Source organism: Sparus aurata, chromosome 14 (genome assembly GCF_900880675.1).
Source record: "Sparus aurata chromosome 14, fSpaAur1.1, whole genome shotgun sequence".
Classification (NCBI taxonomy): Eukaryota; Metazoa; Chordata; class Actinopteri; order Spariformes; family Sparidae; genus Sparus; species Sparus aurata.
The window spans coordinates 3,831,276-3,845,353 of NC_044200.1; the positions used below are offsets into that span (position 1 = coordinate 3,831,276).

At 43.2% G+C, this 14,078-nt stretch overlaps 1 protein-coding gene across 15 annotated transcripts in view; it reads left to right on the forward strand.

Moving 5' to 3' along the window:
* The window catches only part of LOC115595208 (pleckstrin homology domain-containing family A member 5-like), a 234,431-nt gene that overhangs the window by 2,461 nt on the left and 217,892 nt on the right, over window positions 1-14,078 (forward strand). The window lies entirely within an intron of this gene.

The following is a 14,078-nucleotide window of genomic DNA, read 5'->3' on the forward strand; positions in this document are numbered from 1 at the left end:
CTCTGTCTGTCTGCGGGTTGTGAGCGGGCACTTTCATGTGCTCTACCTACTTTGCCACCTAGTTTTCCTGCTGTTGCGCGTGTTGTCCGTGGCCATTTTGAGAGCAGCAGCTGACACATACGGTGAGCTAATATAGCTGCTTTATAAATAGCCCACAACCGCTGCTCATCGGTATGTATGAATGCATGCAGAATGCGCTCACACGCACTCTGCGTGTGTGCGCATGTAGGCATGTAAATATACGAGCACGGTCGCACATGTTAAGTGCTCGCATGCAAACACAGACGGTCAGGTGAGTGACAGTTAGATGTGACAAGCAGACAGCTGTGAATGCAGGTGTGAACACAGCCAGAACACACTGAATGTGGTGGGGACCAGAGCAGGACACATTCAGAGATGGTGCACAGAGGCATGAGATTGTGTACAGCAGTGGGAGCTGACAAGTCACAAATTAGATTAGTATAACAAATTCAGAGGAGCATGGCCAAAACACTGGTCTTGGGCCCGTATTGACTCACCCTACGGCCCTCTGCGCATTCTGTATGTCAACTCACCTCAAAGCCCCAACTGAGTACTGAGCAGACAGCAGACACGGACATGATTGACCCAATGACCAGTTCTCCTCTGCCAGAATAAATACCCCCATGTTATGATAGTAATAACTAGTATGGCACTCAGTAGAGCACAGACCTCCACCAAGGCTCAGCTGCCCCCTTCATCTGCATCAAACTGTACTCACTCACAGATGCCAGCCACAAGATCCATGCATCATGTCCTGAGAAATTAATGAAATGTCCAAAAAATAAAAATGTTGCAATGTCAAGGACAGTAAAAAAAAAAAAAATCCTGGATCCGCCCGTTTATTTCTGTTGAGGAGGCCAACGGTGCTGTAGATTTCGGGCGCTGATAACAAAAGCACGATTCCCCTTGTCACTAACTGTGACTACTAATTGTGATTTTATGAAACACAACTTTATGAGTAATCTGTACCATATGGGCATAACATTACATAAAATAGAACCATTAAAAATTGGTTTTGACAGAGAATTACATTTATATCAATAACTCGTCGTAGTTGAGTGGTGCAAATTCTCTGAACAAATTTGCAATCAGTGAAGTTACCAAAAGCTAATTGGCATGCAGTGAACCCGGGGCTTGTGCCCCCCTCCAGATGTGTGGCCTTGGGGTCCGTTCTGCCCAGTTGGTAATCTGTCTCTGTGGATTGGCAGTGTCCCCAAGGAGATGGGTCTCAAATGATTAATGGGATTAGCTCATCCAAAAGTCTGCTGCCAGAATTTTGACTCACACTAGGGAATATGATCACTCTACACCAATCCTCGCTCCCTTACACTGGTTATGTGTTGCTTTTAGTATTGATGTTTTGGTTATTCCTAGTTATTCAACAGGGCTGTCGCAGTTTTGGTTCATTTGGTTCTGTAAAGCCCTGTGAAACTCTTTTGAAAGGTGCTATAGAAATTATGTTTTTTATTATTATTATTATTGTTATTATTATTTTCGGAAAGAAAAGAAAAGATGTTAATATACAATTATTTTTTTAGGCTTTTCTTTAAAATTTGTTTGGGGGTTGGAATTATTGTTATTAATTCAATACTGACAGAAAGTTGTCTGTCCCCTGAGTATCAGTGGATGGGATTGGATACTTGTTCAAGTTAATAGTCTTATTCATGCTTTCTTTGAATATATAAGAATATTATAAGTAAGCAGAGAGCATACCGTTTAGTCTCAAGTATTGGTACCAGAATACTTACTTACCCTACTCTTGGCTTTTTCTCTTAATGCTGACTAGTTTACTTTTTGACAATTTTGCAACTGCTCATAGCTCATAGGCATGACAAAGGTGAACAAGGGAGCTCTATACGTGCCTAAAACTAAGATCTGACATGTTCCAGCATCTTTACGTAACGTGATCTAAAGAATTTATGCAACAAAACAGCCCAAACCCAACCTGATGCCCCAAACTATGGCAGGACTATTTTGCTTGTGTAACAGAACTCCACATAATCCATATGTAGACTCCATTGAATAGGGTTTGGAAACAGTGATCTAGGGTAAACATAGAGTTACTTTAGGGTCAATTTTAAATCGACTCATCCAAGGGCAAGGTGCGAGAAAACTACCACAAGGTAATTTGCAAACCTTTTCTTACCAGGTTTCAACTGCAGTCTTTGCATTTATTCCTAGTGAGGATAGGACATGAGGTCTGACCAGACAGCTACTGTTGATTCTCAGCTATTGGCTGACTCGGTCTGGACTGTAGGCTTGAGGATATGTTCTGGAACAATAACAGCCTTGAATACAATGGACAGCATTGGACTCCGAACAAACAGGCCTAGTCTCACACTTGCATCATCACCACTTCTGTGAATCCTTCAAATTCCTTCCAAATTCTTGCTCGGTCACTTTTCTGTCAGCCCATTATTGGAATCCTGGCCCCTCTGGTCCCTCTACATCCATGGTGTTGAAGGACAGTGCTGTCGTCTGAATGCCTGGTGACAGGCAGTCACTACCAAGGCCCAGACTCAGTAAGGGTCGAATGGCTCCAGCTTTTGTTCAATCCTCAAATTTCCATTTTGAAACTGATTATACCCTCAGTTGTATTCTAAACCCTGTTAGGATTCGTCTACATATGAGTTGCTGGTTCGCTGTAACAACGACCACTCAGGTGCACTGACTCTTAATTGCCATCACTTACCAATACTTTCGACTAAGCATTTAGTTTGAAACCACACTTATTCAACAGCAAACATTGACGCAATCGGTCGAGTTCAGAGCGTTGAGGGGAGTCCCAGTGGAATATGAGGAAGAGATACTGGTCTGTTGTTTCTGCTCCGTGACTACTGTGTCTACAGTCCAAACCACTTTTTCAGGGTGAACTGAAACATGGAGGGACAGGCCACATTTTCAGTTAGTTTGTTGCATGGTTAGAAGCTGCTGCAATGTCTTCCAAATGCCTTTCAAAATAGGTCTTTCTTCAATTGCCAAGATTTTGAAGTCTTGCCAAGGTGTTTAGCTCTGCACAGCTAACTAATTGCTCCTGCACTGACCCATGGCATGTCAAAGGAGTTTTGGCACGGAATGAAAGATGGCAGCTTCTCATGTGTCATAGTAGAATGTTTAGTTACTTTCCCTCAGTTAAACAAGTCACAGTGTGGCTCTCAGTGAAATAAGACATATTTACAGCATGTTAGCTGCCTGTCCCTTTTGACTTCAGGAAAACTGCATGACATGTGGGGTTTACTACTCTTTGCCTCGTTGGAAGACAACATTGATGGCCTTCTCTTATTGTTATAAGCCAACTCCTAACACGTCGTCTCTCCTGAATCCAAAATAAGTCCATATAGCAGAAGTGCTGTTTCTTTTCAACACAAGGTCTTCGTCGACCACATTTTCATCACATTTCTCCCCTCCCTCAGCCATCATAACCTGGCAATCACCACCAAACTGATGCCGATTAATTTTGTCAGGTTAGCTAATGGCTAGCTGGGGCTTCATCTGATTGGCCCTTGTATCCAGGGCTCCGTCTGATAGGCTAAATGTTGGCATGCTCAAGGTGCAGGCATGGCGCATGTAAACAAAATAATTTTTCTTATTCATCGTGTGTCAGGCAGTCTTTTGCGATGTGTTTATTGCACATGTTCATATCGCGATGACAATGAAAATTCGATTTATCGGGCAGCCCTTCTGAATGGGAAACAATAGCCTTAATAGCTTTAATTTGAGCTCTTGGCATTTTTGCTCGACTTTAGTGTTATCTTTTACTGTGATGTTAAAAAATGTCGAATAATTTCCCAATTAATGACCTCTGCCAATAAGGTTATGTTTCCCATGTAGGTTGGTTGGTTGGTTGATTTGTCAGCAGGATTACACAAAAACAACTGAATGGATTTCCATGAAACTTGGATAGAGGATGGTCTCTGCCTAAAATAGACCCTTTTAATTTTTGGTGCATATCAGGAAGAATCTTGGGGCCTTAGAGGGGGTATGCACTCTACTTAGTGCCATTCTAGTTAATCTGTCCAGAAGCTGGAATCAGGCAATTTTTAAGTTGATTTTTTTTTCTCAAGAAAAATACTTGAATTGATTATCAAAATAGTTGACGAGTTATTTCATAGTTCACAACTAATCTATTAATCACTGCAGCTCTGATTTACAGCCCAGTTACTACATGTCATAGCAACGCCTGCTATGTATTGTTATTTTCAGAGAACTTGGGCAAATGAAAGATACATTTTCTACAAAGTGAAAGTGTGGCCTTTCCACTTAGTTTGTCACTCCTGCTATTTTTCATATTTCCATTTGGCATACTGATGTTTTTCGTTTGTTCAGGCTTTTGGTCAGAGAGCAAGGTGGGGGCTTTATTAACCTATATTTTGACTTATACAGGACTTCCCATGGGTTAGGGTTGGTTGGGACTGTAACTGTTTTGATGAAAATTTGGTTGAAATCACAAATGTGGAAATTAAATCGGCTGTTGAGAGCTTTATTGTTGCTACAGAAATGTTTTGACTTTAATTCTGTCAGACTTTGAATTCTCTTTAGTCAGATTTTTGTGAAGCTGACATCTACGAGGCTGCAAGAGGAAGTGCAACATCCACGTTGGTTTCACTACTCAGCTGATGTGGCTGCTGATTGTGCTGTCTGCATCAGGTCACGAACACATTTTTTTAGAATATGTAACTGGTCAGCATGTGACTCACGTCCACTGTGTTGTGTTTTGGAACAGCTGATCCACTCTGTCTCCATAGGACAGTTCTTCGGCCCTGAGTTAGACTGTAGCTCACAAGCAGAAAAAAGGTGAAAAGTTGGGTTTGTTTGATTATTCATATATACTTGTACTTGCAGAGGTTTGTGGAACAGTGATTTAGAACATTCTTTTCTGTCCTATCTACAATTTGACTTGTACAATGCTGCAGTTGTTGCTGTAGCAGTGAATCACAGTCAGAGGATGCAGAACAGGGGGACTGTATGGATGTAATGCAGTATATATTGGTAATTTTGTTGTCAGGCTGGATGACACCATGGTGAAAGAAAAACACAGTAATAATTTTCTCCATTCATTTATTCAGGTTTCTTTTTTAATTGGTCATGAGTCCATACGGTACATAAGAGCAACTGAATTGCTTGTTGAATTGTGTGTGATAGTCTCAGCCTTCTTTTAGGCCCCATCCAGACGACAACGTTTTTTTTTCCGAAAACGCAGACGTATTGCATCGTTTTGGCCGACCGTCCACACGGATCCTGAAAACGCAGCGCCTGAAAACGCACTTTTTTGAAAACGGGTCTCAGGGTGGAGAAATCCGAAAACGCAGCCCTCCCATTTTCATGTGGACGGCAAATCCGCATACTTTCCAAAACGATGACGCCATCGCCCCACCCCGCGACGTCCCATAACAACAACAACAACAATGGCGGCCTACATGCTCGTGTTCGTGCCGCAGAAGATATTGAGCCTTTCTTGCAACTTAGTCTCCTTGTAGTCGAGTGTGAGTCGCAGCAGCAGTTCGACCTCATTAACGGTCCACACAAACAATTCTGGTTTCCTTGCACTAGCCATTTTCATCTTCTTGTTGTGTTCGGTTACTCCGTCTGCTGTCTGTTTACAGAGCGCAAGCTTAATGGGCATGCTCCGTGTCTTCTTCTCCGTTTTTGGTGAATGTCAAGCGCCACCTATAGGCCTGGAGTATGAACTACAGCGTTTTCGGTCGTTTTCAGTGGATCCGTATGGATGCAAATATTCTTAAAACGATGACAAGGAAGACGGAAAAAAAAAGATTGTTTTCACCCGTGTGGAGGAACCGTTAGTTTCTCTCGTCTTTTCTCTTCATCTTCTGTGCTAACTGGGCTGCAAAACATTCAGGTAGTGTATTAATGTTGTCATTAGTGTCAAAAGTTTCACTTTTCAGTTTAGTAGCCTTGACTTAACACTTTGCCTGTGAGAACAGTTGTCTTCTGTGGTTCTGGGGAAGTTGTGCCATATCTGTGAAAATGAATTAATGCTGTGTTTATGTCATATGGAAGAGATAGGAAAGGTTCCAACTCAAAAATGATTGCATGACTTCAGAGTTGGTCATGTGAGGGTGAAATACTGTTAATTGAGTGCATAACATAGTTTCCAAATCAGAGTTTCCTCTGAGAGGAGGCTTGTGTGTACATTCCTGTGTGTGTGTGTGTGTGTATGTTTGTGTGTGTGTGTGTGTGTGTGTGTGTGTGTGTGTGTGTGTCTGTGTTTGGAGCCCCTTCCTGCTCAGTGGGAGCCAGTTTGCCCTCCACTCCTCTCAAGTCTCAAATCCCTGGAGAAATCTCTGTGCCGCTTCTTTTGACATCCCCCCCTCCGTGTGTGTCTGTGTGTGTGTGTGTGTGTGTGTGTGTGTGTGTCCTCTTCTGTGTCTCTCTCCCCTGGCTGTAGCGGTTTGATGTTTGCTTCCTGCTTGACTGAACACTCCCTAAAGCCTGTACCAGCTCCTCATGCCTGTGTGTTTCTGTATGTGTCTATATGTGTGTGTGGGCACTGTAACACTCCTTGCAGGAATTTATTCTGTGTGTGTGTGTGTGTGTGTGTGTGTGTGTGTGTGTGCGTCAAGCGTGCGTACGTGTGTGTATGTGTGGCAGCACTCTTCCAGCTTGACCTCACCTTTGAATTTGCCCTGTATGTGTGATGTTTTTGCAAATCATAGAAGCCTTGCAGGTATCAGGACTGTCACCAAGCTGCCCTCATACTCACATTGTGTGTGTGTGTGTGTGTGTGTGTGTGTGTGTGTGTGTGTGTGTTCGCTGATCCAGAGAAGAGATCCATTCTGACTGACTTAACTTGACTATTGACATCATGAGAATATTCAACTGGATGTTATTACATTCTCAAGCCATCAGGCTGCTATATGCACCAAATCACTTATTATTCCACTCACACACACCTCCTGGTCATCAGCTGGTGTGTTACCAGTGCAGGCTTTATTAAATTCCTGCCTCTCTGTGTGCCTGGGGGGGGCGGTGTGTGGCGGGCTTGGGGGTGTGGGACTTAGGAACCGATTTATAGCAGCAGAGATGGGAGGGCTGTATTCATGCATGATGAGCACAGCTGATGGAGGTTAGCTATGGTGACGTATAGCAGAGGAGAAGGACACACACAGGACGACCGCTCAGCCACTCCGTTCAGTAACCACAAGCAGCCACAGAGGCAGCTGACAGGCTCTTCACTGCAGGCATGACTGATGGCAGTGGTGGATTTTAATCCGAACTGGGAATCTGTAACTGGATGTGTTGTCAGATGTATCTACCCATCTGGTCAGAAAAAAAACATTAGTTGTCTTTCTAAATGCTTTAAACAACTCTGCTACGTTTTCCTGTCAAGGACCTGTAGTTGTTATCGGTATAACTGTTCTCTGTCAGACACAAAAATGGAAGTAGCATCATGTTGTCGTACTCCTCTAGAGAGTAGGCCAAAGCGAAAGATAAGGGTAGAAAATATCTTGACTTGGCATGAGGATGCTCTTTGGATGCCAGTGAATTGTGTCCAATTCAAAATCTACGGTTTCCCAAATTTGAGGTAGTGTGTCCCCACTAACCCCACTGTAGCCACCACTGTCGCTGTTTTCTCACTAATCTAACCTGGCCACGAAAGAAAACTGCCTCCTGTCACCAGTGAAGTGAGTCAGATCAATTGTCATATCCCTGCCTGGCAAGTAACAGCTAGCTATACCGAGTAAGCTAAGCTAGGAGAAAGCAAATAGCAGTGGCCTGGAGTGCATTGAGCAACAACAAACCTATTTTTATTTTCTCTCCCAGATGTCACAAATGCCTACCTACATCTCCTACCTTACAGCAACTCTAGGGGGACACAATACATTGTGTGCTGTCTGTCTTTTAAATCAGGAAGTTATGATGATACAGGGCTCAGGAGTTAATGACTGTCAGCCATCAGTGATGGACGATGGCAGCGTCTCCCAGCCCAACCCTACCATAAAGTGACCACTGGTTAGTCTGATATGTATATCAAACTTACCAGTGTGTTACTGAGTCTGTCTAGAACTTGAGTATTGTGTGGTGTTGCAGTCGTTTGCTGTGGAGAGTGGTTGTTGCACATGAACAAGATTTATTCCTCTGCAGTGACAGTTAAGCACACGCATGGGCCCCCTAGTAACTGTGTTTTATTGGAAGCTTAACAAGATATTCAGGGCTGACAGACAGTAATGTTAACCGTGATCAACAACAATGAACTGACATTGACTGCCAGATCTATGTCTCTGTCCATGCACTGTCCTCCGTGTCCTCTAACCCTTCACATCAGACACCCGGCCAAGAGGAAACGCCTCCTACAGTCAGTGAGTTATCCTTCTATGCAAATGTTGTCTGCTCATATGGGAGTGGCAACACATAAAGCTACAGTCTCCACTGAAAATACTGAGCTCCCAGACCAAACAACACTGGACCCATGTCGACTACAGATACAGGTCAACAATGCCAGTCAATCTTGCCATCATGCATGTCGTTGTTGCATTTACAGTCTATCAATATTGCAGAGGTACATATACTGCAAAACCAGGAGCTTTTCTGTAGAATAACAACCCAGTCAGTGCTGAGTATGTAAATTATTGGTTTAAGGCTAAGGGCGACTGAAAGCTACTCATGAAAATCCACAAACAACGCAACTTTAAACATTATTTCATTTTTATGTTTGTTTTTTGTGTGCAAGTAGAACAATGTTTAGGCTACTCATACTGCAAGAATACATCCCCCATACTACCCTAAATAAAGCTTTTGTGATAATACAATAATACATATTTTACAAGGCATAGACAAACATGTACTTGATGCAGTCGTCCTAGGTTTTGTGTTCGAGAGTATTGGATTGTAGCAGGAAAAAAGCGAGGTGGAGAGACTTTTGTTGTACTCGATGTACCATGTTTCTGTACTGCATTGTGATCTCTGTTCTGTTCTGTGATGCAGAAATAGTTTTTTGTATCCTCTTTATCGCTCTGGATTTCTTAACTAATATTTAATGATTTATGTGTTAATAATTAAAAAATAATTATTGTATTTATTATTGTTTTGATTAATCAAACTATTCCCAACAAAAATATCCCAGTTTTAACTGGTAATCTGCATAATCCTTGCATAGATTATGTCTGGGTGGGGACAAAAAGTAAACAGGACTTATATTCACATTGGATCCAGTGTTGCAGGGAAAACACATGTTTTCCCATTCATTTTAATGAGTAGTTAATGTTAGTTAGTAATGGTAGTCCAATTTGGCTGACGCCGGTGCACAGCACAGGGGTTCTGCAAAAGAACGCAGCTGGCTGCGGTGGAAAAGCCGACTCAACTTTTGGAGAAACGAAGCCTGACGTCACGTTGCAGTGGCCAATCACATGAACTGTCGACAAGGAGGGCATGTTATTTAGCATGGATAAATACTACAGAGGACTGACTACCACAGACAATTCTTGGTGTAAAGTGTGAAACTTAACTTTAACAGAGAAATGTCACTTCAGTTTGGTCTTGTACCCCAGTTTATTAAACAAAAAATATTTGCCTCATCCTGGTTGTTCACTGATATTTTATATCCTTCAATGAGGACAAACAATCACTAGCAGTGCCAGCATGCTAGTGGCATAACAACACAGTAGCTTCATTATTTTGGCAAACTATTCTGCGGAGGTTCCCAGCACACCACACAAATGGACCATGGAGTGACACTCCCACACCGCCACACCAACCTGTGGCATTTCACTGCACCGCTGGATCCAATGTGAATCCAGCCAACCCAGGATGCTTGAGCATGGCGTTAGTTCTGCATACATCCAATGCATCGAGAACACGTTACGTAGTCGATTCAGTGTTTGCCACAGAATCAGACTTTAATTGTGGAGGTGGCTGTCCAGCTGGGGTGCCGTAGAGCATGCGCAGTTGAGACTTCCGTCGCATGAGTTGGCTTACTTCCGGTTTAGCGGCGGGCTAACTTTGAGGGGGATAAACTGGAATCAAGTGGCTCTTCAAGACACTCCAAATCTTATTCAACCGAATTGCCCGAATTCTGACACTAAAATTAGTCATTTTGCAGGGGTTGTGAGGCTTTTATTACCGTTTTACAGACAAGTCTTTCACAATGTTAGCTTTTGGGGAAAAGTCCCCAGTGCATCACATGACAATGTGACTATGGCAAAAACTGGTTTCAAGGCCTAGCACTCTTTGTGGAGGCTTGATCTCAAAGATGAGGCCAGAATATCGAGGTGTCACACCAGCCCTGCAAACAACCAATCAATAAATCAAGAAAATTATCAAGAGATTGATTGGTTATGTAAATAATCATTAGATGCAATCCTGCTCACTGACACCCTAACGTTTACCTTTTTACCTTTGCTTTGTTTTAATTTATAGAAACATTTTCTGACCTGCTGTTTTCCGTCCTGGACAGGGATCTTTTATCTGTAAGGCTGGATGAGTCGATGAGACTTAAAGGGAACGAGAGTTTGAGAGGTCATAACTTCACCCTTAAAATCTGACTTTACTGACCCTGACATGCAGCTGACCTTTGACCTCTGTAGTGGGACAGTTAACAACAAGGGCCTGGTTTGTGGGGTTGTCATTTAGCCTGAAACGCGTTGAGATGAAACAGGAGGAGAGGTTATCAGAGGCTGTTTAGGCTCTGTGTTGATGAACAGACAGATAAATAGAAAATGAAATGACAAGGATTGATAGTAGATTCAAATGAAAGTGAAGAGAGTGTAACCTGGAACTGACACTGAGAATAGAGGAGGGGTAGTGGCCATGTCAGGCCGCCACGGCTGTCTCTGCCTCTTTCTTCCCCTTTTCAGTGTGTGCACATGTTTCTTTCTGTGTGTGTGTGTGTGTGTGTGTGTGTGTGTTTAGCTTGGCTTGGCAGCGGCTCAGTGCTTTGGGAACGCCACAAAATAAACAGTTAGAGTAACATGAACGTAGCCTTGTTGCTCCCCGCCCACCAGAAAAAACATCTTCATGCAGTCGCTGCTGCAGCAGCTGATTCTGAGCCTCTGTGTCAAACTCAGTGATGCTCAGCAAGACTATAAAGCTGTGCTGGTGTGTGTGTGTGTGTATGTGTGTGTGTATGAGGTTGAAATCATGTATTAGAATTTATCCTGGACACAAATTTCTTTGTAATCCAGAAATGTATTTGAAACTTTAAGGGGTCATTTCACTGAGAAAATGAAAACTGTACTATTTACAACTAGTAATTACATCCTACACGTAACACTATTTCTGATTTATGCTGAAAAGACACAGATGCAATGGATCCTGTTATTGTATGTAACAATCAGTATTGGATAATTCAAAAGTATCTATCTCTATTTAAGTATCTTTTGTCTTTGTCATCTCACCCACACTTTGTGAATAGTTGTATGTTCCATTTAATCAATCGATCGATAAATCTTTATTTGTAAAGCGCCAGTTCACAACAAAAGTCATCTCTGGACAATTTCCAAATTGAGCAGGTCCAGACCATACTCCTTGATTAATGTTTTCCCAGAGGCCCAACATTTCCCTCCATGATCAAGCACCTGGAGACAGCGGCGAGAATAATCTGCCTTTTAACTGGCAGAAACCTCGAGCGCAACCGGACTCAATGGGGGGGGCAGTCATCTGCCTAGACTGAGTGGGTTGAGAGAGAAGGAGAGAGGGAGAGATAGAGATAGAGACAAAAGCCCTTTTCACACAGAGACGCCAAAGTATCACCGCAGCGGCACTTCGCCAATCGTCCGGCGTTGTTCATTCACACAGAGCGAAGCAGCTCCACGGTATAGTCGAACCGCTATCTATTTTTAAACGAGCTTTCAACATTTTTACAAACACTAAAACAGCATCATCTCCACAGCTGTCTCTGTTCTGTTCTGTTCTGTTCTCTAAAGAGGCGTGACGGTACACGTCATGTTGATGACGTCGGTGTTTCCCAGGTGTTCCCCTCTGTTAATCCAAACCCGCGGACAGTTTATAATCATATGGATGCTGTTATAATGTGTAGTGATTGAGATCCTGACCCACCAAACATCCTGGAAAGTGACGGAGTTAAGTTTTTCGCGCTAAATTACATAATTATACATAATCACCATCAGTAAACAGGACGCTGTCTGACTCTGTCACTCGCGGGGACGGAGGCTGTTTTCTGCAGTGATTTATTTTCATCACAAACACTCGATGAGTTAAAGTTTTTTGCTGTGACAGACGCTGTTTTCGAGCAGAAATGTGAGGAAGAGTCGGTAGGACAGACAGGAGGACGGACGCTTCTCCACGTACAGCTGTGGTATTTGTTTTCCTCATATAAGTTGCCAAAGACAATTACAGTTACTACGTTACTGTTGTTCGGTCCTGTAACGTTGCTTTGTGGGACATTTCTCTGTATTTAGTTGAGTGAAGGACCTGTGCAGTTATCAGACTGTCAGACCGACACGCCCTCGCTCCGCACCTCCAGCTTATTTGTTCACACTGGAATGGCTCACCGATAATGCGGCCCTGAAACTACCTCCAGAGGCGGATCAGCGCCGGAGCCAAATTTCCCCCCTCCTCATCTGAAACTTTCACACTAAGGAGGGTGCGGAGAATTGGCGCAGGATCCCCGCATGCAAACAGCAGTGTAATGAGGCTACTGTGACAGCTTCTCTCCATTTACTGACTAATAGAGAGATACTCTTAGTGAATTTCACCTGTAGGCGGCAGGCAAGAGGAGCTGCATTGTCCATTTTTGCACCTGCAAGCTGAACTACATGTCCCAGAGTCACCACATTAGACACACAGAACTGCCTGAGCAGAATAGACCCCACCTGACAGCCTGGACTGAACAGGTCCCATAGATAACAGGTTCTTGGAGCAGCCAGTACACTGAGGTGTGGTGTCCCAGCCTCTTCTTCTTTAAAAAGCTCCACACTTTAAACAGTCCACAATAAAAATCAGGTAGTTCCTTGATGTACGGCTGCTTGAGGTTCATTAGAAACAAAGATCTGTTGAGTCCATGTCCACCTAACTGACTCAAAAGCCAGCGGCCTCCACACTAAATCAGCAGGACCACACAGAAACCTTTGCAAGAACTAGAAACTGAAGGTAGCCCCCCTGCTGCTCAGGTGGATCAGGCCCTGTCCTCCATCATTCCTCGGCAGATACAGCTCACTCTGAGGCATCTGGTGCAGTTCATCAATGCTGTCAGAAAATGACGACTCCATTGTCATATAGTATAGGAAGTATAGGAATGATAATAATGATAGTAATAATCACCAGACCTCAGTAGCCTGCTCCTAACCTATAACCAGATGGTTTGGTAGACAGAACCATCTGGAACAGCACTTCTACAAACAGTTTGGAAAAGAAATACTTGGCAGGTGTTGGATGTACGTGCCTGTCACCCTCTGTTGTGGGCTAGCTTCAACAAATTGGATCAGCAGTAGAAGAGCAATACCCCCAGTGAAGATGGTTGGTAAATCAAACTGTTACCGAAGATGGCCAAGAGATAAGACAAACATCTTTTCCATTGAGAAAAGCCTTCTGTGCTGTTCTCTGCTCTTCTTTTCAAAGAAATATACTGTCCAGCTCTGATATATTGAAGCTTTAGCAGCTATGCTAACCCTGAAGAGCTGCCAAATTATGCTTCAGATGAGCAGTCACCTCTCGCAATGGTTGTCGCACCTAGACTATGGCCATAGCTGCAATCTGTTGTTGCCAGTAGTTTCTCATATGATGCTGATTGGTCAAAAGCCCTGTGTTCTCCCACCAGTGCATAGCTCGAGCCACGAAGAGATTTTTTTCTCTTTTTTTTTTTTGTTTGTTTTTGTTTTTGTTTTTTGATTATTTTTTTTTCACATGATCATACAAACGTTCAGTTACAACTGGCTTGGCGTGTGTGTGTGTGTGTGTGTGTGTGTGTGTCTGTGTGTGTGTGTGTGGCTTGAAAGAAGTCAGATTTACATACTTGTGCACATAATACATTTATTTACACAACTGCGCTCAGTAGTGAGGACGCTCTACACAAGTAGTGGGTGTGACCAGCAGCATGCAGGCAGGGACACATTCATTAACACAGAACAGGTTTGGAGAGCAAA